Below are 26,212 nucleotides of genomic sequence, written 5' to 3' on the forward strand. Positions count from 1 at the left end.
ACCGGCATACTTGGAAGACAAGATTATTTTAGATAAACTTTTAGCATGGGGAGTAACACCAAGTCTACCAATAAGGAGAAGATTTTATCCGGGAACAACAATAGCGGATGGGACTCGGTTTTTAAAAGTTAAATTCCCCAAAGAAATAACATCACTACCATACAGCACAAAAATTGAAACGGCGGAGGGATTACAATATTTCAGAGTGATACATGATGGACAGATAAGACTATGCAGATTGTGTGCAGGAACAGGACACCTAATAAAAGACTGTCCAAATCTAGTGTGTCGGGAATGTATGGAGCAAGGGCATTTTGCTAAATACTGTAAAGCAATTAAATGTCCAGACTGTAACCATGCCCTAATAAGCTGTACATGTACGGATGAAGAAGAAATAGAGAAAGAAAAAGAACAAGAGAACGGGGAAGGAAAAGAACACAACATTCAGCACAGAAAAACAGAAGAGGAGAGCAATAACGAAAGATTGACAACGCAAGAAGAAGAGGAGAAACTACATAATCAGGAGGACAACAAAGGAAAAGATGAGTACACCAGTGCTCAAAAAATACAAGAAATGGACACAGAACAACAAACAGATCCTATGACAGACAACTGCGCGGAAAGAGAGGTGGAAGAAGAAAGAATGGACATGGACAATACAAATGAGACTGAAAACAAAGATACAGAAAAGGAGAGAAGTAAAAAGCAACAGAACAAAGGAGCCGAAGGGACTAAAAGGAAAGTAAAATTTCAACCAAATCTTGCCGGTGCGCTGGAAAAACAAAGAAAAAGAAGAGAGACTTCAAAAGACAAATGGTTAGAAAGAACCGGTATGTTCGATATTTTAACTGAAGAACTATTAGAATAATACAATGAACAAAATAATTTTATCTTTTTTATTCTTTCCGTTTTTAATGAGTACCCTTTTTATAACATCGATAAACACAAGGGGTCTCTCAGATTATACAAATTTTAAAAGACTTTTACATATAACAGAAAAAACAGATATATTATGTATACAAGAAACATTCTGGGACAATAAAACAGCAAACAGTTTAAGTAAAGAATGGAACGGTATTTTTATACATAATAGTCAAGACAATAAAAGAGGAGGGGTAGCTATTTTAATTAAAAAAGATATTTTAGAAAATGTCAAGACAATATACGCAGATGAAAAGGGACGAGTTTTAGCCATAACGGCAGAATATAAAGATAGACAAATCAACATATGTACAATACACGCACCAAACAATGTTAATGAAAAAGAAAGCTTTTTTAAAAAACTTAGTTTACTAATGGAAAAATGGAAAGAAACGATATTAATAGGGGATTTTAATACGGTTTTAAATAAACTGGACATAAATGAGCAAATGGTGTTTAGATCGGATACAGGAAGAGAACAGTTAAGAGCGTTAATGATAAAACATAGTCTAGAAGACATATGGAGACAAAAGAATAAAGAAGAAAGAATATACTCCAGAGAAGAATGGTACCTAGATAAACGAAAACAAAGCAGAATAGATTTTGTGTTAGTTCCCAACAATATGAAGCAATATATAGAAAAAGTGGAATATGGAAAATATAATTTTAGTGATCACAATTTTATAAACATAAAAATAGATTTTAATGAAATGATAAGAGGACCGGGAGTATGGATTTTTAATGCAGATCATCTAAAAGATGAGATTTTTAAAACAGAAATAAAAAACATAATCGAAAATAGCAAAACAGATGTTTTATATGATAAAGAAATTCTAGTATGGTGGGATAACATAAAATATGATATTAAAAAATATACAATAAAATACGGAACTAAAATCAAACGAATCAAAAGACAACTAGAAAACTGGAAAAAAGAAAAGTTAGAAAAAGAACTTAAAAAAGTAGAAAGCGGAAGAGGAGACATAAAAGAAATCTTAAAACTAGAAGAAAAAATAAAAAAATTAGAAGAGGAAAGATACAAAGGGGCAATGATTAGAAGTAAAGCAGAATATATGTTAAAAGGGGAGAGATGCACAAAATATTTTTTTGAGCTAGAGAAAGCACGGCAAAAAACAGACGAAATAAAAGCATTAAAAACAGAAAATGGAGAAGAGATCAAAACAACAGAGGGAATTTTAAAAGAAATACATAGATTTTATACACACCTATTCAAAAAAACAGAGATAGATGAAAAAGGAAAAGAATTTTTATTAACACAAATCAAAACAAAAATACAGGAAGAAGACAAAAAGATGTGTGATCAAAAAATTGAGGAAAAAGAGATAGAAGAAGCGATGAACAGAATGGAAAATAAAAAAAGTCCAGGTCTAGATGGGTTAACAATAGAATTTTATAAAACTTTTAAAGACATTTTAGTGCCAATTTTATCTAAATTATTCAATGAAATACACAAAATAGGAGAAGTCTCGCAACAGATGAAAAAAGGTTTGATTAAATTAATATATAAGAAGAAAGGAGACAAGACGGACTTAAAAAATTATAGGCCAATAAGCATGCTAAATACAGATTATAAAATACTAGCAAAGATACTAGCAAATAGACTAAAAACGGTACTGCCTAGTATAATAGAAACCAATCAAGCATATGGCGTATTAAATAGAGACATTTCAGATACAATTAGTAACATAAGGGACACAATATGGTATATGAAAACACAAAAAACCAAAGGGTATCTAATAAGCATAGACTTTGAGAAAGCATTTGATAGAGTAAACCACAATTATTTATTTGAAACATTAAAACGGTTTGGGTTTGGGAATGATTTTACAAAATGGTTAAAATGTCTTTACATGAATTCATATAGCTGTATAAAAGTGAACGGGTACCTAACGGATTTTATTCAGTTATCAAGATCCATACGGCAAGGATGTCCACTCTCAGCATTATTATACTCACTGGTCGCTGAACCGTTAGGTCTAGCAATAAAAGCAAGTAGTGGAATAAGAGGAATAAATATAGAAAATAACAAAAATCAGGAAAAAATATTTCAATATGCTGACGACACCACCCTCATACTGAAAGACACAGAAAGCGTAAACAGGGCGATACATGTGTTAAATCAATATTGTAAAGGATCGGGAGCTTTTGTGAACAAAGAAAAAACGCAATACATGAGGATAAGCGATGCAGAAATACTACCAGTAAATATAGCTTTTACAGAGGTGAAGGAAAAAATAAAAATTCTAGGAATAAACATAGGAGAAGATGAAAATAAAATAACGGATATTATATGGGAAGAAACTTTAGATAAAATGCAAAGAAAACTAAACATGTGGAAAAGAAGGAACTTGTATATAAAAGGTAAAGTTTTAGTTTTAAATGCACTATTTTTATCCAAAATGTGGTATGCGGCGGGGGTCGTCAACATCCCGATGTGGGTTTTAAAAAGAGTTAAAAGCTCAGTTTTAAATTTTTTATGGGACGGAAAACCGGCTAAAATAGCTTACGACACTATAATTGGGAAAAAAGAAGGAGGAGGGTTGGGACTTTTAGATTTATTTATTAGAAAACAGAGCCTAAGAGTTAAAATAATTAAAAAATTTTTGAACGAAGAAGAACAAATATGGAAATGGGTTTTTAATTTTTATATAAATAAATGTGCTGGAGGGGAAATGAATGAGAATATTTTATGCATGGAATTGAAAGAAAACATGTTTCAAAACGTTCCAGAGTTTTACAAAGAGGTTTTTAGAGCGTGGGGGGATTTTATGGAGAATATAATATACAAAATAAAAGGGAGAAAAAATCTTTTAGAGCAACCCATTTTTTTAAACAAGCAGATCTGTTTTAAAGAAAAGACACCGTATTTTAAACATTGGTACGAAGCAGAAATAAAACAAATTAAAGACGTCTTGTACGAATATAGACCAGGATTTCTCCCAACACAGGCAATAATTGACTTCTTGGAAGGAAAAGATAAAACAATAAACACAGATATCATCGAAAAACAATATGAAACGCTAAAACAAGCAATACCCAAAGAATGGTTACAAAGAATAGAAAACAAAGAAGGAAATGAAAGGATGAAAATCGAAGTAAAAGTAGGCAATCAAAAAAACGATCTAAACAGCTGCTCCTTGAGAACGTTTAATGACATATTTGTCAATAAAGCGTGGGTAAAACCCAAAGCAAATGCGCATTGGAGAAAAATATACCCAGAACTAGAGGAAAACGAGATATGGAAAACATATAAAGGTCCCAAACTTTTAATACTAGAAAATTTTAACTTTTATCTTAAACACAATTGTATATATGACAGAGAAAAATTACACAAAATCGGATTGGAAGACAACCCAAACTGTACACTATGCAAAGAGAATAAAACAGAAGATTTTAGACACATGTTTTTAGAATGTAAAGAAATAAAATGTTTTATGGATAAACTAAAGGGAATGATAAGCGAATTGACAGAAGAAAAAATAGACAATAGGCAGTGGGAAATGAGCTTTTTATTCGGATACCATCAAAAATGCAAAAATACAACAATTTTAAATACAATTTTAATAATAGCAAAATACACAATATACACGAGAAGAAACATAGAAAAATATAATAACATCCACATAAAATTGTGTGTACTTTTTGAAAAAAAATTTGAATATTTTTTTAATTTATTTTTTGAACATTTTAAAAGGATAAACGAAATAGAAACTTTTGAAAACCTCTTTGTAACACAAAGCTCTTTTATGGAACCAACCTGGAACGGACTGAGAATCAAGCTATCGAAATGTGCATGTTTTTAAAAATGTGTTTTAGATCACTTTAATAAAAATGTACCTGAAATTTTTAAAAATGTATATTATGTAACGTGTTTTGTTTTAAAAACTGTCTGTAAACAATGATATTTTGTAAAAAAAGTTAATAAAAAAGAGAAATTGGGAATGCCTGATCTCGTCCGATCTCAGAAGCCAAGCAGGGTTGGGCTCAGTCAGTACCTAGATGGGAGACTGCCTGGGAATACTGAGTGCTGTAAGCTTTTTATTTTTGAGTTTCAGCCCCATTCATGAAGTGTCATTTAGCAGTTAGCTAGCATAATAAAGGATCTATCTATCTATCTATCTATCTATCTATCTATCTATCTATCTATCTATCTATCTATCTATCTATCTATCTATCTATCTATCTATCTATCTATCTATCTATCTATCTATCTATCTATCTATCTATCTATCTATCTAATCTATGAAAGGCCTTCCAATGTAATTCCAGCCCAGATAGCTGGCTAGCACTCAGATAGCTGGCTGACTAGCTATAACAGGCCTTTAAATCCAGCTTCTTTCGCTTACGGCCAAACCACCTTGGGAACGCCTGATCTCGTCCGATCTCAGAAGCCAAGCAGGGTTGGGCTCAGTCAGTACCTAGATGGGAGACTGCCTGGGAATACTGAGTGCTGTAAGCTTTTTATTTTTGAGTTTCAGCCCCATTCATGAAGTGTCATTTAGCAGTTAGCTAGCATAATAAAGGATCTATCTATCTATCTATCTATCTATCTATCTATCTATCTATCTATCTATCTATCTATCTATCTATCTATCTATCTATCTATCTATCTATCTATCTATCTATCTATCTATCTATCTATCTATCTATCTATCTATCTATCTATCTATCTAATCTATGAAAGGCCTTCCAATGTAATTCCAGCCCAGATAGCTGGCTAGCACTCAGATAGCTGGCTGACTAGCTATAACAGGCCTTTAAATCCAGCTTCTTTCGCTTACGGCCAAACCACCTTGGGAACGCCTGATCTCGTCCGATCTCAGAAGCCAAGCAGGGTTGGGCTCAGTCAGTACCTAGATGGGAGACTGCCTGGGAATACTGAGTGCTGTAAGCTTTTTATTTTTGAGTTTCAGCCCCATTCATGAAGTGTCATTTAGCAGTTAGCTAGCATAATAAAGGATCTATCTATCTATCTATCTATCTATCTATCTATCTATCTATCTATCTATCTATCTATCTATCTATCTATCTATCTATCTATCTATCTATCTATCTATCTATCTATCTATCTATCTATCTATCTATCTATCTATCTATCTATCTATCTAATCTATGAAAGGCCTTCCAATGTAATTCCAGCCCAGATAGCTGGCTAGCACTCAGATAGCTGGCTGACTAGCTATAACAGGCCTTTAAATCCAGCTTCTTTCGCTTACGGCCAAACCACCTTGGGAACGCCTGATCTCGTCCGATCTCAGAAGCCAAGCAGGGTTGGGCTCAGTCAGTACCTAGATGGGAGACTGCCTGGGAATACTGAGTGCTGTAAGCTTTTTATTTTTGAGTTTCAGCCCCATTCATGAAGTGTCATTTAGCAGTTAGCTAGCATAATAAAGGATCTATCTATCTATCTATCTATCTATCTATCTATCTATCTATCTATCTATCTATCTATCTATCTATCTATCTATCTATCTATCTATCTATCTATCTATCTATCTATCTATCTATCTATCTAATCTATGAAAGGCCTTCCAATGTAATTCCAGCCCAGATAGCTGGCTAGCACTCAGATAGCTGGCTGACTAGCTATAACAGGCCTTTAAATCCAGCTTCTTTCGCTTACGGCCAAACCACCTTGGGAATGCCTGATCTCGTCCGATCTCAGAAGCCAAGCAGGGTTGGGCTCAGTCAGTACCTAGATGGGAGACTGCCTGGGAATACTGAGTGCTGTAAGCTTTTTATTTTTGAGTTTCAGCCCCATTCATGAAGTGTCATTTAGCAGTTAGCTAGCATAATAAAGGATCTATCTATCTATCTATCTATCTATCTATCTATCTATCTATCTATCTATCTATCTATCTATCTATCTATCTATCTATCTATCTATCTATCTATCTATCTATCTATCTATCTATCTATCTATCTATCTATCTATCTATCTAATCTATGAAAGGCCTTCCAATGTAATTCCAGCCCAGATAGCTGGCTAGCACTCAGATAGCTGGCTGACTAGCTATAACAGGCCTTTAAATCCAGCTTCTTTCGCTTACGGCCAAACCACCTTGGGAACGCCTGATCTCGTCCGATCTCAGAAGCCAAGCAGGGTTGGGCTCAGTCAGTACCTAGATGGGAGACTGCCTGGGAATACTGAGTGCTGTAAGCTTTTTATTTTTGAGTTTCAGCCCCATTCATGAAGTGTCATTTAGCAGTTAGCTAGCATAATAAAGGATCTATCTATCTATCTATCTATCTATCTATCTATCTATCTATCTATCTATCTATCTATCTATCTATCTATCTATCTATCTATCTATCTATCTATCTATCTATCTATCTATCTATCTATCTATCTATCTATCTATCTATCTATCTATCTATCTATCTATCTATCTATCTATCTATCTATCTATCTATCTATCTATCTATCTATCTATCTATCTATCTATCTATCTATCTATCTATCTATCTATCTATCTATCTATCTATCTATCTATCTATGAAAGGCCTTCCAATGTAATTCCAGCCCAGATAGCTGGCTAGCACTCAGATAGCTGGCTGACTAGCTATAACAGGCCTTTAAATCCAGCTTCTTTCGCTTACGGCCAAACCACCTTGGGAACGCCTGATCTCGTCCGATCTCAGAAGCCAAGCAGGGTTGGGCTCAGTCAGTACCTAGATGGGAGACTGCCTGGGAATACTGAGTGCTGTAAGCTTTTTATTTTTGAGTTTCAGCCCCATTCATGAAGTGTCATTTAGCAGTTAGCTAGCATAATAAAGGATCTATCTATCTATCTATCTATCTATCTATCTATCTATCTATCTATCTATCTATCTATCTATCTATCTATCTATCTATCTATCTATCTATCTATCTATCTATCTATCTATCTATCTATCTATCTATCTATCTATCTATCTATCTATCTATCTATCTATCTATCTATCTATCTATCTATCTATCTATCTATCTATCTATCTATCTATCTATCTATCTATCTATCTATCTATCTATCTATCTATCTATCTATCTATCTATCTATCTATCTATCTATCTATCTATCTATCTATCTATCTATCTATCTATCTATCTATCTATGAAAGGCCTTCCAATGTAATTCCAGCCCAGATAGCTGGCTAGCACTCAGATAGCTGGCTGACTAGCTATAACAGGCCTTTAAATCCAGCTTCTTTCGCTTACGGCCAAACCACCTTGGGAATGCCTGATCTCGTCCGATCTCAGAAGCCAAGCAGGGTTGGGCTCAGTCAGTACCTAGATGGGAGACTGCCTGGGAATACTGAGTGCTGTAAGCTTTTTATTTTTGGGTTTCAGCCCCATTCATGAAGTGTCATTTAGCAGTTAGCTAGCATAATAAAGGATCTATCTATCTATCTATCTATCTATCTATCTATCTATCTATCTATCTATCTATCTATCTATCTATCTATCTATCTATCTATCTATCTATCTATCTATCTATCTATCTATCTATCTATCTATCTATCTATCTATCTATCCATCTATGAAAGGCCTTCCAATGTAATTCCAGCCCAGATAGCTGGCTAGCACTCAGATAGCTGGCTGACTAGCTATAACAGGCCTTTAAATCCAGCTTCTTTCGCTTACGGCCAAACCACCTTGGGAACGCCTGATCTCGTCCGATCTCAGAAGCCAAGCAGGGTTGGGCTCAGTCAGTACCTAGATGGGAGACTGCCTGGGAATACTGAGTGCTGTAAGCTTTTTATTTTTGGGTTTCAGCCCCATTCATGAAGTGTCATTTAGCAGTTAGCTAGCATAATAAAGGATCTATCTATCTATCTATCTATCTATCTATCTATCTATCTATCTATCTATCTATCTATCTATCTATCTATCTATCTATCTATCTATCTATCTATCTATCTATCTATCTATCTATCTATCTATCTATCTAATCTATGAAAGGCCTTCCAATGTAATTCCAGCCCAGATAGCTGGCTAGCACTCAGATAGCTGGCTGACTAGCTATAACAGGCCTTTAAATCCAGCTTCTTTCGCTTACGGCCAAACCACCTTGGGAATGCCTGATCTCGTCCGATCTCAGAAGCCAAGCAGGGTTGGGCTCAGTCAGTACCTAGATGGGAGACTGCCTGGGAATACTGAGTGCTGTAAGCTTTTTATTTTTGAGTTTCAGCCCCATTCATGAAGTGTCATTTAGCAGTTAGCTAGCATAATAAAGGATCTATCTATCTATCTATCTATCTATCTATCTATCTATCTATCTATCTATCTATCTATCTATCTATCTATCTATCTATCTATCTATCTATCTATCTATCTATCTATCTATCTATCTATCTATCTATCTATCTATCTATCTATCTAATCTATGAAAGGCCTTCCAATGTAATTCCAGCCCAGATAGCTGGCTAGCACTCAGATAGCTGGCTGACTAGCTATAACAGGCCTTTAAATCCAGCTTCTTTCGCTTACGGCCAAACCACCTTGGGAACGCCTGATCTCGTCCGATCTCAGAAGCCAAGCAGGGTTGGGCTCAGTCAGTACCTAGATGGGAGACTGCCTGGGAATACTGAGTGCTGTAAGCTTTTTATTTTTGAGTTTCAGCCCCATTCATGAAGTGTCATTTAGCAGTTAGCTAGCATAATAAAGGATCTATCTATCTATCTATCTATCTATCTATCTATCTATCTATCTATCTATCTATCTATCTATCTATCTATCTATCTATCTATCTATCTATCTATCTATCTATCTATCTATCTATCTATCTATCTATCTATCTATCTATCTATCTAATCTATGAAAGGCCTTCCAATGTAATTCCAGCCCAGATAGCTGGCTAGCACTCAGATAGCTGGCTGACTAGCTATAACAGGCCTTTAAATCCAGCTTCTTTCGCTTACGGCCAAACCACCTTGGGAACGCCTGATCTCGTCCGATCTCAGAAGCCAAGCAGGGTTGGGCTCAGTCAGTACCTAGATGGGAGACTGCCTGGGAATACTGAGTGCTGTAAGCTTTTTATTTTTGAGTTTCAGCCCCATTCATGAAGTGTCATTTAGCAGTTAGCTAGCATAATAAAGGATCTATCTATCTATCTATCTATCTATCTATCTATCTATCTATCTATCTATCTATCTATCTATCTATCTATCTATCTATCTATCTATCTATCTATCTATCTATCTATCTATCTATCTATCTATCTATCTATCTATCTATCTATCTAATCTATGAAAGGCCTTCCAATGTAATTCCAGCCCAGATAGCTGGCTAGCACTCAGATAGCTGGCTGACTAGCTATAACAGGCCTTTAAATCCAGCTTCTTTCGCTTACGGCCAAACCACCTTGGGAACGCCTGATCTCGTCCGATCTCAGAAGCCAAGCAGGGTTGGGCTCAGTCAGTACCTAGATGGGAGACTGCCTGGGAATACTGAGTGCTGTAAGCTTTTTATTTTTGAGTTTCAGCCCCATTCATGAAGTGTCATTTAGCAGTTAGCTAGCATAATAAAGGATCTATCTATCTATCTATCTATCTATCTATCTATCTATCTATCTATCTATCTATCTATCTATCTATCTATCTATCTATCTATCTATCTATCTATCTATCTATCTATCTATCTATCTATCTATCTATCTAATCTATGAAAGGCCTTCCAATGTAATTCCAGCCCAGATAGCTGGCTAGCACTCAGATAGCTGGCTGACTAGCTATAACAGGCCTTTAAATCCAGCTTCTTTCGCTTACGGCCAAACCACCTTGGGAATGCCTGATCTCGTCCGATCTCAGAAGCCAAGCAGGGTTGGGCTCAGTCAGTACCTAGATGGGAGACTGCCTGGGAATACTGAGTGCTGTAAGCTTTTTATTTTTGAGTTTCAGCCCCATTCATGAAGTGTCATTTAGCAGTTAGCTAGCATAATAAAGGATCTATCTATCTATCTATCTATCTATCTATCTATCTATCTATCTATCTATCTATCTATCTATCTATCTATCTATCTATCTATCTATCTATCTATCTATCTATCTATCTATCTATCTATCTATCTATCTATCTATCTATCTATCTATCTAATCTATGAAAGGCCTTCCAATGTAATTCCAGCCCAGATAGCTGGCTAGCACTCAGATAGCTGGCTGACTAGCTATAACAGGCCTTTAAATCCAGCTTCTTTCGCTTACGGCCAAACCACCTTGGGAACGCCTGATCTCGTCCGATCTCAGAAGCCAAGCAGGGTTGGGCTCAGTCAGTACCTAGATGGGAGACTGCCTGGGAATACTGAGTGCTGTAAGCTTTTTATTTTTGAGTTTCAGCCCCATTCATGAAGTGTCATTTAGCAGTTAGCTAGCATAATAAAGGATCTATCTATCTATCTATCTATCTATCTATCTATCTATCTATCTATCTATCTATCTATCTATCTATCTATCTATCTATCTATCTATCTATCTATCTATCTATCTATCTATCTATCTATCTATCTATCTATCTATCTATCTATCTATCTATCTATCTATCTATCTATCTATCTATCTATCTATCTATCTATCTATCTATCTATCTATCTATCTATCTATCTATCTATCTATCTATCTATCTATCTATCTATCTATCTATCTATCTATCTATCTATCTATCTATCTATCTATCTATCTATCTATCTATCTATCTATGAAAGGCCTTCCAATGTAATTCCAGCCCAGATAGCTGGCTAGCACTCAGATAGCTGGCTGACTAGCTATAACAGGCCTTTAAATCCAGCTTCTTTCGCTTACGGCCAAACCACCTTGGGAACGCCTGATCTCGTCCGATCTCAGAAGCCAAGCAGGGTTGGGCTCAGTCAGTACCTAGATGGGAGACTGCCTGGGAATACTGAGTGCTGTAAGCTTTTTATTTTTGAGTTTCAGCCCCATTCATGAAGTGTCATTTAGCAGTTAGCTAGCATAATAAAGGATCTATCTATCTATCTATCTATCTATCTATCTATCTATCTATCTATCTATCTATCTATCTATCTATCTATCTATCTATCTATCTATCTATCTATCTATCTATCTATCTATCTATCTATCTATCTATCTATCTATCTATCTATCTATCTATCTATCTATCTATCTATCTATCTATCTATCTATCTATCTATCTATCTATCTATCTATCTATCTATCTATCTATCTATCTATCTATCTATCTATCTATCTATCTATCTATCTATCTATCTATCTATCTATCTATCTATCTATCTATCTATCTATCTATCTATCTATCTATCTATCTATCTATCTATCTATCTATCTATCTATCTATCTATCTATCTATCTATCTATGAAAGGCCTTCCAATGTAATTCCAGCCCAGATAGCTGGCTAGCACTCAGATAGCTGGCTGACTAGCTATAACAGGCCTTTAAATCCAGCTTCTTTCGCTTACGGCCAAACCACCTTGGGAATGCCTGATCTCGTCCGATCTCAGAAGCCAAGCAGGGTTGGGCTCAGTCAGTACCTAGATGAGAGACTGCCTGGGAATACTGAGTGCTGTAAGCTTTTTATTTTTGAGTTTCAGCCCCATTCATGAAGTGTCATTTAGCAGTTAGCTAGCATAATAAAGGATCTATCTATCTATCTATCTATCTATCTATCTATCTATCTATCTATCTATCTATCTATCTATCTATCTATCTATCTATCTATCTATCTATCTATCTATCTATCTATCTATCTATCTATCTATCTATCTATCTAATCTATGAAAGGCCTTCCAATGTAATTCCAGCCCAGATAGCTGGCTAGCACTCAGATAGCTGGCTGACTAGCTATAACAGGCCTTTAAATCCAGCTTCTTTCGCTTACGGCCAAACCACCTTGGGAACGCCTGATCTCGTCCGATCTCAGAAGCCAAGCAGGGTTGGGCTCAGTCAGTACCTAGATGGGAGACTGCCTGGGAATACTGAGTGCTGTAAGCTTTTTATTTTTGAGTTTCAGCCCCATTCATGAAGTGTCATTTAGCAGTTAGCTAGCATAATAAAGGATCTATCTATCTATCTATCTATCTATCTATCTATCTATCTATCTATCTATCTATCTATCTATCTATCTATCTATCTATCTATCTATCTATCTATCTATCTATCTATCTATCTATCTATCTATCTAATCTATGAAAGGCCTTCCAATGTAATTCCAGCCCAGATAGCTGGCTAGCACTCAGATAGCTGGCTGACTAGCTATAACAGGCCTTTAAATCCAGCTTCTTTCGCTTACGGCCAAACCACCTTGGGAATGCCTGATCTCGTCCGATCTCAGAAGCCAAGCAGGGTTGGGCTCAGTCAGTACCTAGATGGGAGACTGCCTGGGAATACTGAGTGCTGTAAGCTTTTTATTTTTGAGTTTCAGCCCCATTCATGAAGTGTCATTTAGCAGTTAGCTAGCATAATAAAGGATCTATCTATCTATCTATCTATCTATCTATCTATCTATCTATCTATCTATCTATCTATCTATCTATCTATCTATCTATCTATCTATCTATCTATCTATCTATCTATCTATCTATCTATCTATCTATCTATCTATCTATCTAATCTATGAAAGGCCTTCCAATGTAATTCCAGCCCAGATAGCTGGCTAGCACTCAGATAGCTGGCTGACTAGCTATAACAGGCCTTTAAATCCAGCTTCTTTCGCTTACGGCCAAACCACCTTGGGAACGCCTGATCTCGTCCGATCTCAGAAGCCAAGCAGGGTTGGGCTCAGTCAGTACCTAGATGGGAGACTGCCTGGGAATACTGAGTGCTGTAAGCTTTTTATTTTTGAGTTTCAGCCCCATTCATGAAGTGTCATTTAGCAGTTAGCTAGCATAATAAAGGATCTATCTATCTATCTATCTATCTATCTATCTATCTATCTATCTATCTATCTATCTATCTATCTATCTATCTATCTATCTATCTATCTATCTATCTATCTATCTATCTATCTATCTATCTATCTATCTATCTATCTATCTATCTATCTATCTATCTATCTATCTATCTATCTATCTATCTATCTATCTATCTATCTATCTATCTATCTATCTATCTATCTATCTATCTATCTATCTATCTATCTATCTATCTATCTATCTATCTATCTATCTATCTATCTATCTATCTATCTATCTATCTATCTATCTATCTATCTATCTATCTATCTATCTATCTATCTATCTATCTATCTATCTATCTATCTATCTATCTATCTATCTATCTATCTATCTATCTATCTATCTATCTATCTATCTATCTATCTATCTATCTATCTATCTATCTATCTATCTATCTATCTATCTATCTATCTATCTATCTATCTATCTATCTATCTATCTATCTATCTATCTATCTATCTATCTATCTATCTATCTATCTATCTATCTATCTATCTATCTATGAAAGGCCTTCCAATGTAATTCCAGCCCAGATAGCTGGCTAGCACTCAGATAGCTGGCTGACTAGCTATAACAGGCCTTTAAATCCAGCTTCTTTCGCTTACGGCCAAACCACCTTGGGAATGCCTGATCTCGTCCGATCTCAGAAGCCAAGCAGGGTTGGGCTCAGTCAGTACCTAGATGGGAGACTGCCTGGGAATACTGAGTGCTGTAAGCTTTTTATTTTTGAGTTTCAGCCCCATTCATGAAGTGTCATTTAGCAGTTAGCTAGCATAATAAAGGATCTATCTATCTATCTATCTATCTATCTATCTATCTATCTATCTATCTATCTATCTATCTATCTATCTATCTATCTATCTATCTATCTATCTATCTATCTATCTATCTATCTATCTATCTATCTATCTATCTATCTATCTATCTATCTAATCTATGAAAGGCCTTCCAATGTAATTCCAGCCCAGATAGCTGGCTAGCACTCAGATAGCTGGCTGACTAGCTATAACAGGCCTTTAAATCCAGCTTCTTTCGCTTACGGCCAAACCACCTTGGGAACGCCTGATCTCGTCCGATCTCAGAAGCCAAGCAGGGTTGGGCTCAGTCAGTACCTAGATGGGAGACTGCCTGGGAATACTGAGTGCTGTAAGCTTTTTATTTTTGAGTTTCAGCCCCATTCATGAAGTGTCATTTAGCAGTTAGCTAGCATAATAAAGGATCTATCTATCTATCTATCTATCTATCTATCTATCTATCTATCTATCTATCTATCTATCTATCTATCTATCTATCTATCTATCTATCTATCTATCTATCTATCTATCTATCTATCTATCTATCTATCTAATCTATGAAAGGCCTTCCAATGTAATTCCAGCCCAGATAGCTGGCTAGCACTCAGATAGCTGGCTGACTAGCTATAACAGGCCTTTAAATCCAGCTTCTTTCGCTTACGGCCAAACCACCTTGGGAATGCCTGATCTCGTCCGATCTCAGAAGCCAAGCAGGGTTGGGCTCAGTCAGTACCTAGATGGGAGACTGCCTGGGAATACTGAGTGCTGTAAGCTTTTTATTTTTGAGTTTCAGCCCCATTCATGAAGTGTCATTTAGCAGTTAGCTAGCATAATAAAGGATCTATCTATCTATCTATCTATCTATCTATCTATCTATCTATCTATCTATCTATCTATCTATCTATCTATCTATCTATCTATCTATCTATCTATCTATCTATCTATCTATCTATCTATCTATCTATCTATCTATCTATCTATCTATCTATCTATCTAATCTATGAAAGGCCTTCCAATGTAATTCCAGCCCAGATAGCTGGCTAGCACTCAGATAGCTGGCTGACTAGCTATAACAGGCCTTTAAATCCAGCTTCTTTCGCTTACGGCCAAACCACCTTGGGAACGCCTGATCTCGTCCGATCTCAGAAGCCAAGCAGGGTTGGGCTCAGTCAGTACCTAGATGGGAGACTGCCTGGGAATACTGAGTGCTGTAAGCTTTTTATTTTTGAGTTTCAGCCCCATTCATGAAGTGTCATTTAGCAGTTAGCTAGCATAATAAAGGATCTATCTATCTATCTATCTATCTATCTATCTATCTATCTATCTATCTATCTATCTATCTATCTATCTATCTATCTATCTATCTATCTATCTATCTATCTATCTATCTATCTATCTATCTATCTATCTATCTATCTATCTATCTATCTATCTATCTATCTATCTATCTATCTATCTATCTATCTATCTATCTATCTATCTATCTATCTATCTATCTATCTATCTATCTATCTATCTATCTATCTATCTATCTATCTATCTATCTATCTATCTATCTATCTATCTATCTATCTATCTATCTATCTATCTATCTATCTATCTATCTATCTATCTATCTATCTATCTATCTATCTATCTATCTATCTATCTATCTATCTATCTATCTATCTATCTATGAAAGGCCTTCCAATGTAATTCCAGCCCAGATAGCTGGCTAGCACTCAGATAGCTGGCTGACTAGCTATAACAGGCCTTTAAATCCAGCTTCTTTCGCTTACGGCCAAACCACCTTGGGAATGCCTGATCTCGTCCGATCTCAGAAGCCAAGCAGGGTTGGGCTCAGTCAGTACCTAGATGGGAGACTGCCTGGGAATACTGAGTGCTGTAAGCTTTTTATTTTTGAGTTTCAGCCCCATTCATGAAGTGTCATTTAGCAGTTAGCTAGCATAATAAAGGATCTATCTATCTATCTATCTATCTATCTATCTATCTATCTATCTATCTATCTATCTATCTATCTATCTATCTATCTATCTATCTATCTATCTATCTATCTATCTATCTATCTATCTATCTATCTATCTATCTATCTAATCTATGAAAGGCCTTCCAATGTAATTCCAGCCCAGATAGCTGGCTAGCACTCAGATAGCTGGCTGACTAGCTATAACAGGCCTTTAAATCCAGCTTCTTTCGCTTACGGCCAAACCACCTTGGGAACGCCTGATCTCGTCCGATCTCAGAAGCCAAGCAGGGTTGGGCTCAGTCAGTACCTAGATGGGAGACTGCCTGGGAATACTGAGTGCTGTAAGCTTTTTATTTTTGAGTTTCAGCCCCATTCATGAAGTGTCATTTAGCAGTTAGCTAGCATAATAAAGGATCTATCTATCTATCTATCTATCTATCTATCTATCTATCTATCTATCTATCTATCTATCTATCTATCTATCTATCTATCTATCTATCTATCTATCTATCTATCTATCTATCTATCTATCTATCTATCTATCTAATCTATGAAAGGCCTTCCAATGTAATTCCAGCCCAGATAGCTGGCTAGCACTCAGATAGCTGGCTGACTAGCTATAACAGGCCTTTAAATCCAGCTTCTTTCGCTTACGGCCAAACCACCTTGGGAATGCCTGATCTCGTCCGATCTCAGAAGCCAAGCAGGGTTGGGCTCAGTCAGTACCTAGATGGGAGACTGCCTGGGAATACTGAGTGCTGTAAGCTTTTTATTTTTGAGTTTCAGCCCCATTCATGAAGTGTCATTTAGCAGTTAGCTAGCATAATAAAGGATCTATCTATCTATCTATCTATCTATCTATCTATCTATCTATCTATCTATCTATCTATCTATCTATCTATCTATCTATCTATCTATCTATCTATCTATCTATCTATCTATCTATCTATCTATCTAATCTATGAAAGGCCTTCCAATGTAATTCCAGCCCAGATAGCTGGCTAGCACTCAGATAGCTGGCTGACTAGCTATAACAGGCCTTTAAATCCAGCTTCTTTCGCTTACGGCCAAACCACCTTGGGAACGCCTGATCTCGTCCGATCTCAGAAGCCAAGCAGGGTTGGGCTCAGTCAGTACCTAGATGGGAGACTGCCTGGGAATACTGAGTGCTGTAAGCTTTTTATTTTTGAGTTTCAGCCCCATTCATGAAGTGTCATTTAGCAGTTAGCTAGCATAATAAAGGATCTATCTATCTATCTATCTATCTATCTATCTATCTATCTATCTATCTATCTATCTATCTATCTATCTATCTATCTATCTATCTATCTATCTATCTATCTATCTATCTATCTATCTATCTATCTATCTATCTATCTATCTATCTACAGTGTATCACAAAAGTGAGTACACCCCTCACATTTCTGCAGATATTTAAGTATATCTTTTTATGGGACAACACTGACAAAATGACACTTTGACACAATGAAAAGTAGTCTGTGTGCAGCTTATATAACAGTGTAAATTTATTCTTCCCTCAAAATAACTCAATATACAGCCATTAATGTCTAAACCACCGGCAACAAAAGTGAGTACACCCCTAAGAGACTACACCCCTAAATGTCCAAATTGAGCACTGCTTGTCATTTTCCCTCCAAAATGTCATGTGATTTGTAAGTGTTACTAGGTCTCAGGTGTGCATAGGGAGCAGGTGTGTTCAATTTAGTAGTGAGAGCTTCACACTCTCTCATACTGGTCACTGAAAGTTCCAACATGGCACCTCATGGCAAAGAACTCTCTGAGGATCTTAAAAGACGAATTGTTGCGCTACATGAAGATGGCCAAGGCTACAAGAAGATTGCCAACACCCTGAAACTGAGCTGCAGCACAGTGGCCAAGATCATCCAGCGTTTTAAAAGAGCAGGGTCCACTCAGAACAGACCTCGCATTGGTCGTCCAAAGAAGCTGAGTGCACGTGCTCAGCGTCACATCCAACTGCTGTCTTTGAAAGATAGGCGCAGGAGTGCTGTCAGCATTGCTGCAGAGATTGAAAAGGTGGGGGGTCAGCCTGTCAGTGCTCAGACCATACGCCGCACACTACATCAAATTGGTCTGCATGGCTGTCACCCCAGAAGGAAGCCTCTTCTGAAGTCTCTACACAAGAAAGCCCGCAAACAGTTTGCTGAAGACATGTCAACAAAGGACATGGATTACTGGAACCATGTCCTATGGTCTGATGAGACCAAGATTAATTTGTTTGGTTCAGATGGTCTCAAGCATGTGTGGCGGCAATCAGGTGAGGAGTACAAAGATAAGTGTGTCATGCCTACAGTCAAGCATGGTGGTGGGAATGCCATGGTCTGGGGCTGCATGGGTGCAGCAGGTGTTGGGGAGTTACATTTCATTGAGGGACACATGAACTCCAATATGTACTGTGAAATACTGAAGCAGAGCATGATCCCCTCCTTCCGGAAACTGGGTCGCAGGGCAGTGTTCCAGCATGATAATGACCCCAAACACACCTCTAAGACGACCACTGCTTTATTGAAGAGGCTGAGGGTAAAGGTGATGGACTGGCCAAGCATGTCTCCAGACCTAAACCCAATAGAACATCTTTGGGGCATCCTCAAGCGGAAGGTGGAGGAGCGCAAAGTCTCGAATATCCGCCAGCTCCGTGATGTCGTCATGGAGGAGTGGAAAAGCATTCCAGTGGCAACCTGTGAAGCTCTGGTAAACTCCATGCCCAGGAGAGTTAAGGCAGTTCTGGGAAATAATGGTGGCCACACAAAATATTGACACTTCAGGAACTTTCACTAAGGGGTGTACTCACTTTTGTTGCCGGTGGTTTAGACATTAATGGCTGTATATTGAGTTATTTTGAGGAAAGAATAAATTTACACTGTTATATAAGCTGCACACAGACTATATAAGCTGCACACAGACTACTTTTCATTGTGTCAAAGTGTCATTTTGTCAGTGTTGTCCCATGAAAAGATATACTTAAATATCTGCAGAAATGTGAGGGGTGTACTCACTTTTGTGATACACTGTATCTATCTATCTATCTATCTATCTATCTATCTATCTATCTATCTATCTATCTATCTATCTATCTATCTATCTATCTATCTATCTATCTATCTATCTATCTATCTATCTATCTATCTATCTATCTATCTATCTATCTATCTATCTATCTATCTATCTATCTATCTATCTATCTATCTATCTATGAAAGGCCTTCCAATGTAATTCCAGCCCAGATAGCTGGCTAGCACTCAGATAGCTGGGCTGGCTAGCACTCAGATAGCTGGCTGACTAGCTATAACAGGCCTTTAAATCCAGCTTCTTTCGCTTACGGCCAAACCACCTTGGGAACGCCTGATCTCGTCCGATCTCAGAAGCCAAGCAGGGTTGGGCTCAGTCAGTACCTAGATGGGAGACTGCCTGGGAATACTGAGTGCTGTAAGCTTTTTATTTTTGGGTTTCAGCCCCATTCATGAAGTGTCATTTAGCAGTTAGCTAGCATAATAAAGGATCTATCTATCTATCTATCTATCTATCTATCTATCTATCTATCTATCTATCTATCTATCTATCTATCTATCTATCTATCTATCTATCTATCTATCTATCTATCTATCTATCTATCTATCTATCTATCTATCTATCTATCTATCTATCTATCTATCCATCTATGAAAGGCCTTCCAATGTAATTCCAGCCCAGATAGCTGGCTAGCACTCAGATAGCTGGCTGACTAGCTATAACAGGCCTTTAAATCCAGCTTCTTTCGCTTACGGCCAAACCACCTTGGGAACGCCTGATCTCGTCCGATCTCAGAAGCCAAGCAGGGTTGGGCTCAGTCAGTACCTAGATGGGAGACTGCCTGGGAATACTGAGTGCTGTAAGCTTTTTATTTTTGGGTTTCAGCCCCATTCATGAAGTGTCATTTAGCAGTTAGCTAGCATAATAAAGGATCTATCTATCTATCTATCTATCTATCTATCTATCTATCTATCTATCTATCTATCTATCTATCTATCTATCTATCTATCTATCTATCTATCTATCTATCTATCTATCTATCTATCTATCTATCTATCTATCTATCTATCTATCTATCTATCTAATCTATGAAAGGCCTTCCAATGTAATTCCAGCCCAGATAGCTGGCTAGCACTCAGATAGCTGGCTGACTAGCTATAACAGGCCTTTAAATCCAGCTTCTTTCGCTTACGGCCAAACCACCTTGGGAATGCCTGATCTCGTCCGATCTCAGAAGCCAAGCAGGGTTGGGCTCAGTCAGTACCTAGATGGGAGACTGCCTGGGAATACTGAGTGCTGTAAGCTTTTTATTTTTGAGTTTCAGCCCCATTCATGAAGTGTCATTTAGCAGTTAGCTAGCATAATAAAGGATCTATCTATCTATCTATCTATCTATCTATCTATCTATCTATCTATCTATCTATCTATCTATCTATCTATCTATCTATCTATCTATCTATCTATCTATCTATCTATCTATCTATCTATCTATCTATCTAATCTATGAAAGGCCTTCCAATGTAATTCCAGCCCAGATAGCTGGCTAGCACTCAGATAGCTGGCTGACTAGCTATAACAGGCCTTTAAATCCAGCTTCTTTCGCTTACGGCCAAACCACCTTGGGAACGCCTGATCTCGTCCGATCTCAGAAGCCAAGCAGGGTTGGGCTCAGTCAGTACCTAGATGGGAGACTGCCTGGGAATACTGAGTGCTGTAAGCTTTTTATTTTTGAGTTTCAGCCCCATTCATGAAGTGTCATTTAGCAGTTAGCTAGCATAATAAAGGATCTATCTATCTATCTATCTATCTATCTATCTATCTATCTATCTATCTATCTATCTATCTATCTATCTATCTATCTATCTATCTATCTATCTATCTATCTATCTATCTATCTATCTATCTATCTATCTATCTATCTATCTAATCTATGAAAGGCCTTCCAATGTAATTCCAGCCCAGATAGCTGGCTAGCACTCAGATAGCTGGCTGACTAGCTATAACAGGCCTTTAAATCCAGCTTCTTTCGCTTACGGCCAAACCACCTTGGGAATGCCTGATCTCGTCCGATCTCAGAAGCCAAGCAGGGTTGGGCTCAGTCAGTACCTAGATGGGAGACTGCCTGGGAATACTGAGTGCTGTAAGCTTTTTATTTTTGAGTTTCAGCCCCATTCATGAAGTGTCATTTAGCAGTTAGCTAGCATAATAAAGGATCTATCTATCTATCTATCTATCTATCTATCTATCTATCTATCTATCTATCTATCTATCTATCTATCTATCTATCTATCTATCTATCTATCTATCTATCTATCTATCTATCTATCTATCTAATCTATGAAAGGCCTTCCAATGTAATTCCAGCCCAGATAGCTGGCTAGCACTCAGATAGCTGGCTGACTAGCTATAACAGGCCTTTAAATCCAGCTTCTTTCGCTTACGGCCAAACCACCTTGGGAACGCCTGATCTCGTCCGATCTCAGAAGCCAAGCAGGGTTGGGCTCAGTCAGTACCTAGATGGGAGACTGCCTGGGAATACTGAGTGCTGTAAGCTTTTTATTTTTGAGTTTCAGCCCCATTCATGAAGTGTCATTTAGCAGTTAGCTAGCATAATAAAGGATCTATCTATCTATCTATCTATCTATCTATCTATCTATCTATCTATCTATCTATCTATCTATCTATCTATCTATCTATCTATCTATCTATCTATCTATCTATCTATCTATCTATCTATCTATCTATCTATCTATCTATCTATCTATCTAATCTATGAAAGGCCTTCCAATGTAATTCCAGCCCAGATAGCTGGCTAGCACTCAGATAGCTGGCTGACTAGCTATAACAGGCCTTTAAATCCAGCTTCTTTCGCTTACGGCCAAACCACCTTGGGAACGCCTGATCTCGTCCGATCTCAGAAGCCAAGCAGGGTTGGGCTCAGTCAGTACCTAGATGGGAGACTGCCTGGGAATACTGAGTGCTGTAAGCTTTTTATTTTTGAGTTTCAGCCCCATTCATGAAGTGTCATTTAGCAGTTAGCTAGCATAATAAAGGATCTATCTATCTATCTATCTATCTATCTATCTATCTATCTATCTATCTATCTATCTATCTATCTATCTATCTATCTATCTATCTATCTATCTATCTATCTATCTATCTAATCTATGAAAGGCCTTCCAATGTAATTCCAGCCCAGATAGCTGGCTAGCACTCAGATAGCTGGCTGACTAGCTATAACAGGCCTTTAAATCCAGCTTCTTTCGCTTACGGCCAAACCACCTTGGGAATGCCTGATCTCGTCCGATCTCAGAAGCCAAGCAGGGTTGGGCTCAGTCAGTACCTAGATGGGAGACTGCCTGGGAATACTGAGTGCTGTAAGCTTTTTATTTTTGAGTTTCAGCCCCATTCATGAAGTGTCATTTAGCAGTTAGCTAGCATAATAAAGGATCTATCTATCTATCTATCTATCTATCTATCTATCTATCTATCTATCTATCTATCTATCTATCTATCTATCTATCTATCTATCTATCTATCTATCTATCTATCTATCTATCTATCTATCTATCTATCTAATCTATGAAAGGCCTTCCAATGTAATTCCAGCCCAGATAGCTGGCTAGCACTCAGATAGCTGGCTGACTAGCTATAACAGGCCTTTAAATCCAGCTTCTTTCGCTTACGGCCAAACCACCTTGGGAACGCCTGATCTCGTCCGATCTCAGAAGCCAAGCAGGGTTGGGCTCAGTCAGTACCTAGATGGGAGACTGCCTGGGAATACTGAGTGCTGTAAGCTTTTTATTTTTGAGTTTCAGCCCCATTCATGAAGTGTCATTTAGCAGTTAGCTAGCATAATAAAGGATCTATCTATCTATCTATCTATCTATCTATCTATCTATCTATCTATCTATCTATCTATCTATCTATCTATCTATCTATCTATCTATCTATCTATCTATCTATCTATCTATCTATCTATCTATCTATCTATCTATCTATCTATCTATCTATCTATCTATCTATCTATCTATCTATCTATCTATCTATCTATCTATCTATCTATCTATCTATCTATCTATCTATCTATCTATCTATCTATCTATCTATCTATCTATCTATCTATCTATCTATCTATCTATCTATCTATCTATCTATGAAAGGCCTTCCAATGTAATTCCAGCCCAGATAGCTGGCTAGCACTCAGATAGCTGGCTGACTAGCTATAACAGGCCTTTAAATCCAGCTTCTTTCGCTTACGGCCAAACCACCTTGGGAACGCCTGATCTCGTCCGATCTCAGAAGCCAAGCAGGGTTGGGCTCAGTCAGTACCTAGATGGGAGACTGCCTGGGAATACTGAGTGCTGTAAGCTTTTTATTTTTGAGTTTCAGCCCCATTCATGAAGTGTCATTTAGCAGTTAGCTAGCATAATAAAGGATCTATCTATCTATCTATCTATCTATCTATCTATCTATCTATCTATCTATCTATCTATCTATCTATCTATCTATCTATCTATCTATCTATCTATCTATCTATCTATCTATCTATCTATCTATCTATCTATCTATCTATCTATCTATCTATCTATCTATCTATCTATCTATCTATCTATCTATCTATCTATCTATCTATCTATCTATCTATCTATCTATCTATCTATCTATCTATCTATCTATCTATCTATCTATCTATCTATCTATCTATCTATCTATCTATCTATCTATCTATCTATCTATCTATCTATCTATCTATCTATCTATCTATCTATCTATCTATCTATCTATCTATGAAAGGCCTTCCAATGTAATTCCAGCCCAGATAGCTGGCTAGCACTCAGATAGCTGGCTGACTAGCTATAACAGGCCTTTAAATCCAGCTTCTTTCGCTTACGGCCAAACCACCTTGGGAATGCCTGATCTCGTCCGATCTCAGAAGCCAAGCAGGGTTGGGCTCAGTCAGTACCTAGATGAGAGACTGCCTGGGAATACTGAGTGCTGTAAGCTTTTTATTTTTGAGTTTCAGCCCCATTCATGAAGTGTCATTTAGCAGTTAGCTAGCATAATAAAGGATCTATCTATCTATCTATCTATCTATCTATCTATCTATCTATCTATCTATCTATCTATCTATCTATCTATCTATCTATCTATCTATCTATCTATCTATCTATCTATCTATCTATCTATCTAATCTATGAAAGGCCTTCCAATGTAATTCCAGCCCAGATAGCTGGCTAGCACTCAGATAGCTGGCTGACTAGCTATAACAGGCCTTTAAATCCAGCTTCTTTCGCTTACGGCCAAACCACCTTGGGAACGCCTGATCTCGTCCGATCTCAGAAGCCAAGCAGGGTTGGGCTCAGTCAGTACCTAGATGGGAGACTGCCTGGGAATACTGAGTGCTGTAAGCTTTTTATTTTTGAGTTTCAGCCCCATTCATGAAGTGTCATTTAGCAGTTAGCTAGCATAATAAAGGATCTATCTATCTATCTATCTATCTATCTATCTATCTATCTATCTATCTATCTATCTATCTATCTATCTATCTATCTATCTATCTATCTATCTATCTATCTATCTATCTATCTATCTATCTATCTATCTATCTATCTATCTATCTATCTATCTATCTATCTATCTATCTATCTAATCTATGAAAGGCCTTCCAATGTAATTCCAGCCCAGATAGCTGGCTAGCACTCAGATAGCTGGCTGACTAGCTATAACAGGCCTTTAAATCCAGCTTCTTTCGCTTACGGCCAAACCACCTTGGGAATGCCTGATCTCGTCCGATCTCAGAAGCCAAGCAGGGTTGGGCTCAGTCAGTACCTAGATGGGAGACTGCCTGGGAATACTGAGTGCTGTAAGCTTTTTATTTTTGAGTTTCAGCCCCATTCATGAAGTGTCATTTAGCAGTTAGCTAGCATAATAAAGGATCTATCTATCTATCTATCTATCTATCTATCTATCTATCTATCTATCTATCTATCTATCTATCTATCTATCTATCTATCTATCTATCTATCTATCTATCTATCTATCTATCTATCTATCTATCTATCTATCTATCTAATCTATGAAAGGCCTTCCAATGTAATTCCAGCCCAGATAGCTGGCTAGCACTCAGATAGCTGGCTGACTAGCTATAACAGGCCTTTAAATCCAGCTTCTTTCGCTTACGGCCAAACCACCTTGGGAACGCCTGATCTCGTCCGATCTCAGAAGCCAAGCAGGGTTGGGCTCAGTCAGTACCTAGATGGGAGACTGCCTGGGAATACTGAGTGCTGTAAGCTTTTTATTTTTGAGTTTCAGCCCCATTCATGAAGTGTCATTTAGCAGTTAGCTAGCATAATAAAGGATCTATCTATCTATCTATCTATCTATCTATCTATCTATCTATCTATCTATCTATCTATCTATCTATCTATCTATCTATCTATCTATCTATCTATCTATCTATCTATCTATCTATCTATCTATCTATCTATCTATCTATCTATCTATCTATCTATCTATCTATCTATCTATCTATCTA

The 26,212-nt window shown here is 37.2% G+C and overlaps 39 non-coding genes and 2 pseudogenes across 39 annotated transcripts; all 41 read left to right on the forward strand.

The window, feature by feature from the left end:
• The first annotated feature begins 5,282 nt into the window (after positions 1-5,282).
• LOC134306526 (5S ribosomal RNA) lies at positions 5,283-5,401 on the forward strand. The gene has a single exon (XR_010009267.1). It is a non-coding gene; the product is annotated as a 5S ribosomal RNA (ribosomal RNA).
• A 316-nt stretch (positions 5,402-5,717) lies between these two features.
• LOC134306631 (5S ribosomal RNA) lies at positions 5,718-5,836 on the forward strand. Its single transcript, XR_010009351.1, has one exon. It is a non-coding gene; the product is annotated as a 5S ribosomal RNA (ribosomal RNA).
• Positions 5,837-6,152: 316 nt separating this feature from the next.
• LOC134306642 (5S ribosomal RNA) lies at positions 6,153-6,271 on the forward strand. Its single transcript, XR_010009362.1, has one exon. It is a non-coding gene; the product is annotated as a 5S ribosomal RNA (ribosomal RNA).
• A 288-nt stretch (positions 6,272-6,559) lies between these two features.
• LOC134306576 (5S ribosomal RNA) lies at positions 6,560-6,678 on the forward strand. The gene has a single exon (XR_010009317.1). It is a non-coding gene; the product is annotated as a 5S ribosomal RNA (ribosomal RNA).
• A 308-nt stretch (positions 6,679-6,986) lies between these two features.
• LOC134306653 (5S ribosomal RNA) lies at positions 6,987-7,105 on the forward strand. Its single transcript, XR_010009373.1, has one exon. It is a non-coding gene; the product is annotated as a 5S ribosomal RNA (ribosomal RNA).
• Positions 7,106-7,536: 431 nt separating this feature from the next.
• LOC134306664 (5S ribosomal RNA) lies at positions 7,537-7,655 on the forward strand. Its single transcript, XR_010009384.1, has one exon. It is a non-coding gene; the product is annotated as a 5S ribosomal RNA (ribosomal RNA).
• Positions 7,656-8,134: 479 nt separating this feature from the next.
• LOC134306578 (5S ribosomal RNA) lies at positions 8,135-8,253 on the forward strand. The gene has a single exon (XR_010009319.1). It is a non-coding gene; the product is annotated as a 5S ribosomal RNA (ribosomal RNA).
• A 307-nt stretch (positions 8,254-8,560) lies between these two features.
• Positions 8,561-8,679, forward strand: LOC134306532 (5S ribosomal RNA). The gene has a single exon (XR_010009273.1). It is a non-coding gene; the product is annotated as a 5S ribosomal RNA (ribosomal RNA).
• A 296-nt stretch (positions 8,680-8,975) lies between these two features.
• On the forward strand, positions 8,976-9,094 carry LOC134306579 (5S ribosomal RNA). The gene has a single exon (XR_010009320.1). It is a non-coding gene; the product is annotated as a 5S ribosomal RNA (ribosomal RNA).
• Positions 9,095-9,406: 312 nt separating this feature from the next.
• On the forward strand, positions 9,407-9,525 carry LOC134306543 (5S ribosomal RNA). Its single transcript, XR_010009284.1, has one exon. It is a non-coding gene; the product is annotated as a 5S ribosomal RNA (ribosomal RNA).
• Positions 9,526-9,837: 312 nt separating this feature from the next.
• On the forward strand, positions 9,838-9,956 carry LOC134306554 (5S ribosomal RNA). Its single transcript, XR_010009295.1, has one exon. It is a non-coding gene; the product is annotated as a 5S ribosomal RNA (ribosomal RNA).
• Positions 9,957-10,268: 312 nt separating this feature from the next.
• On the forward strand, positions 10,269-10,387 carry LOC134306565 (5S ribosomal RNA). The gene has a single exon (XR_010009306.1). It is a non-coding gene; the product is annotated as a 5S ribosomal RNA (ribosomal RNA).
• Positions 10,388-10,683: 296 nt separating this feature from the next.
• On the forward strand, positions 10,684-10,802 carry LOC134306580 (5S ribosomal RNA). Its single transcript, XR_010009321.1, has one exon. It is a non-coding gene; the product is annotated as a 5S ribosomal RNA (ribosomal RNA).
• Positions 10,803-11,118: 316 nt separating this feature from the next.
• On the forward strand, positions 11,119-11,237 carry LOC134306577 (5S ribosomal RNA). Its single transcript, XR_010009318.1, has one exon. It is a non-coding gene; the product is annotated as a 5S ribosomal RNA (ribosomal RNA).
• Positions 11,238-11,712: 475 nt separating this feature from the next.
• Positions 11,713-11,831, forward strand: LOC134306589 (5S ribosomal RNA). The gene has a single exon (XR_010009329.1). It is a non-coding gene; the product is annotated as a 5S ribosomal RNA (ribosomal RNA).
• Positions 11,832-12,366: 535 nt separating this feature from the next.
• LOC134306620 (5S ribosomal RNA) lies at positions 12,367-12,485 on the forward strand (annotated as a pseudogene).
• A 300-nt stretch (positions 12,486-12,785) lies between these two features.
• Positions 12,786-12,904, forward strand: LOC134306601 (5S ribosomal RNA). The gene has a single exon (XR_010009340.1). It is a non-coding gene; the product is annotated as a 5S ribosomal RNA (ribosomal RNA).
• Positions 12,905-13,196: 292 nt separating this feature from the next.
• Positions 13,197-13,315, forward strand: LOC134306582 (5S ribosomal RNA). Its single transcript, XR_010009322.1, has one exon. It is a non-coding gene; the product is annotated as a 5S ribosomal RNA (ribosomal RNA).
• Positions 13,316-13,623: 308 nt separating this feature from the next.
• Positions 13,624-13,742, forward strand: LOC134306612 (5S ribosomal RNA). The gene has a single exon (XR_010009348.1). It is a non-coding gene; the product is annotated as a 5S ribosomal RNA (ribosomal RNA).
• Positions 13,743-14,465: 723 nt separating this feature from the next.
• Positions 14,466-14,584, forward strand: LOC134306583 (5S ribosomal RNA). Its single transcript, XR_010009323.1, has one exon. It is a non-coding gene; the product is annotated as a 5S ribosomal RNA (ribosomal RNA).
• A 316-nt stretch (positions 14,585-14,900) lies between these two features.
• LOC134306624 (5S ribosomal RNA) lies at positions 14,901-15,019 on the forward strand. Its single transcript, XR_010009349.1, has one exon. It is a non-coding gene; the product is annotated as a 5S ribosomal RNA (ribosomal RNA).
• Positions 15,020-15,315: 296 nt separating this feature from the next.
• Positions 15,316-15,434, forward strand: LOC134306584 (5S ribosomal RNA). The gene has a single exon (XR_010009324.1). It is a non-coding gene; the product is annotated as a 5S ribosomal RNA (ribosomal RNA).
• Positions 15,435-15,758: 324 nt separating this feature from the next.
• LOC134306630 (5S ribosomal RNA) lies at positions 15,759-15,877 on the forward strand. Its single transcript, XR_010009350.1, has one exon. It is a non-coding gene; the product is annotated as a 5S ribosomal RNA (ribosomal RNA).
• A 555-nt stretch (positions 15,878-16,432) lies between these two features.
• Positions 16,433-16,551, forward strand: LOC134306585 (5S ribosomal RNA). The gene has a single exon (XR_010009325.1). It is a non-coding gene; the product is annotated as a 5S ribosomal RNA (ribosomal RNA).
• A 304-nt stretch (positions 16,552-16,855) lies between these two features.
• Positions 16,856-16,974, forward strand: LOC134306632 (5S ribosomal RNA). The gene has a single exon (XR_010009352.1). It is a non-coding gene; the product is annotated as a 5S ribosomal RNA (ribosomal RNA).
• A 300-nt stretch (positions 16,975-17,274) lies between these two features.
• On the forward strand, positions 17,275-17,393 carry LOC134306586 (5S ribosomal RNA). Its single transcript, XR_010009326.1, has one exon. It is a non-coding gene; the product is annotated as a 5S ribosomal RNA (ribosomal RNA).
• A 292-nt stretch (positions 17,394-17,685) lies between these two features.
• On the forward strand, positions 17,686-17,804 carry LOC134306633 (5S ribosomal RNA). The gene has a single exon (XR_010009353.1). It is a non-coding gene; the product is annotated as a 5S ribosomal RNA (ribosomal RNA).
• A 2,175-nt stretch (positions 17,805-19,979) lies between these two features.
• LOC134306634 (5S ribosomal RNA) lies at positions 19,980-20,098 on the forward strand. The gene has a single exon (XR_010009354.1). It is a non-coding gene; the product is annotated as a 5S ribosomal RNA (ribosomal RNA).
• Positions 20,099-20,421: 323 nt separating this feature from the next.
• On the forward strand, positions 20,422-20,540 carry LOC134306635 (5S ribosomal RNA). The gene has a single exon (XR_010009355.1). It is a non-coding gene; the product is annotated as a 5S ribosomal RNA (ribosomal RNA).
• A 320-nt stretch (positions 20,541-20,860) lies between these two features.
• LOC134306587 (5S ribosomal RNA) lies at positions 20,861-20,979 on the forward strand. Its single transcript, XR_010009327.1, has one exon. It is a non-coding gene; the product is annotated as a 5S ribosomal RNA (ribosomal RNA).
• Positions 20,980-21,275: 296 nt separating this feature from the next.
• On the forward strand, positions 21,276-21,394 carry LOC134306636 (5S ribosomal RNA). The gene has a single exon (XR_010009356.1). It is a non-coding gene; the product is annotated as a 5S ribosomal RNA (ribosomal RNA).
• A 308-nt stretch (positions 21,395-21,702) lies between these two features.
• LOC134306588 (5S ribosomal RNA) lies at positions 21,703-21,821 on the forward strand. The gene has a single exon (XR_010009328.1). It is a non-coding gene; the product is annotated as a 5S ribosomal RNA (ribosomal RNA).
• Positions 21,822-22,109: 288 nt separating this feature from the next.
• Positions 22,110-22,228, forward strand: LOC134306637 (5S ribosomal RNA). The gene has a single exon (XR_010009357.1). It is a non-coding gene; the product is annotated as a 5S ribosomal RNA (ribosomal RNA).
• A 316-nt stretch (positions 22,229-22,544) lies between these two features.
• LOC134306638 (5S ribosomal RNA) lies at positions 22,545-22,663 on the forward strand. The gene has a single exon (XR_010009358.1). It is a non-coding gene; the product is annotated as a 5S ribosomal RNA (ribosomal RNA).
• Positions 22,664-22,939: 276 nt separating this feature from the next.
• Positions 22,940-23,058, forward strand: LOC134306590 (5S ribosomal RNA). The gene has a single exon (XR_010009330.1). It is a non-coding gene; the product is annotated as a 5S ribosomal RNA (ribosomal RNA).
• A 296-nt stretch (positions 23,059-23,354) lies between these two features.
• LOC134306639 (5S ribosomal RNA) lies at positions 23,355-23,473 on the forward strand. The gene has a single exon (XR_010009359.1). It is a non-coding gene; the product is annotated as a 5S ribosomal RNA (ribosomal RNA).
• A 455-nt stretch (positions 23,474-23,928) lies between these two features.
• Positions 23,929-24,047, forward strand: LOC134306640 (5S ribosomal RNA). The gene has a single exon (XR_010009360.1). It is a non-coding gene; the product is annotated as a 5S ribosomal RNA (ribosomal RNA).
• Positions 24,048-24,562: 515 nt separating this feature from the next.
• LOC134306621 (5S ribosomal RNA) lies at positions 24,563-24,681 on the forward strand (annotated as a pseudogene).
• A 288-nt stretch (positions 24,682-24,969) lies between these two features.
• LOC134306641 (5S ribosomal RNA) lies at positions 24,970-25,088 on the forward strand. The gene has a single exon (XR_010009361.1). It is a non-coding gene; the product is annotated as a 5S ribosomal RNA (ribosomal RNA).
• Positions 25,089-25,428: 340 nt separating this feature from the next.
• On the forward strand, positions 25,429-25,547 carry LOC134306591 (5S ribosomal RNA). The gene has a single exon (XR_010009331.1). It is a non-coding gene; the product is annotated as a 5S ribosomal RNA (ribosomal RNA).
• A 304-nt stretch (positions 25,548-25,851) lies between these two features.
• LOC134306643 (5S ribosomal RNA) lies at positions 25,852-25,970 on the forward strand. Its single transcript, XR_010009363.1, has one exon. It is a non-coding gene; the product is annotated as a 5S ribosomal RNA (ribosomal RNA).
• Positions 25,971-26,212: the final 242 nt, after the last annotated feature.

Source organism: Trichomycterus rosablanca, unplaced genomic scaffold (genome assembly GCF_030014385.1).
Source record: "Trichomycterus rosablanca isolate fTriRos1 unplaced genomic scaffold, fTriRos1.hap1 scaffold_204, whole genome shotgun sequence".
Classification (NCBI taxonomy): domain Eukaryota; kingdom Metazoa; phylum Chordata; class Actinopteri; order Siluriformes; family Trichomycteridae; genus Trichomycterus; species Trichomycterus rosablanca.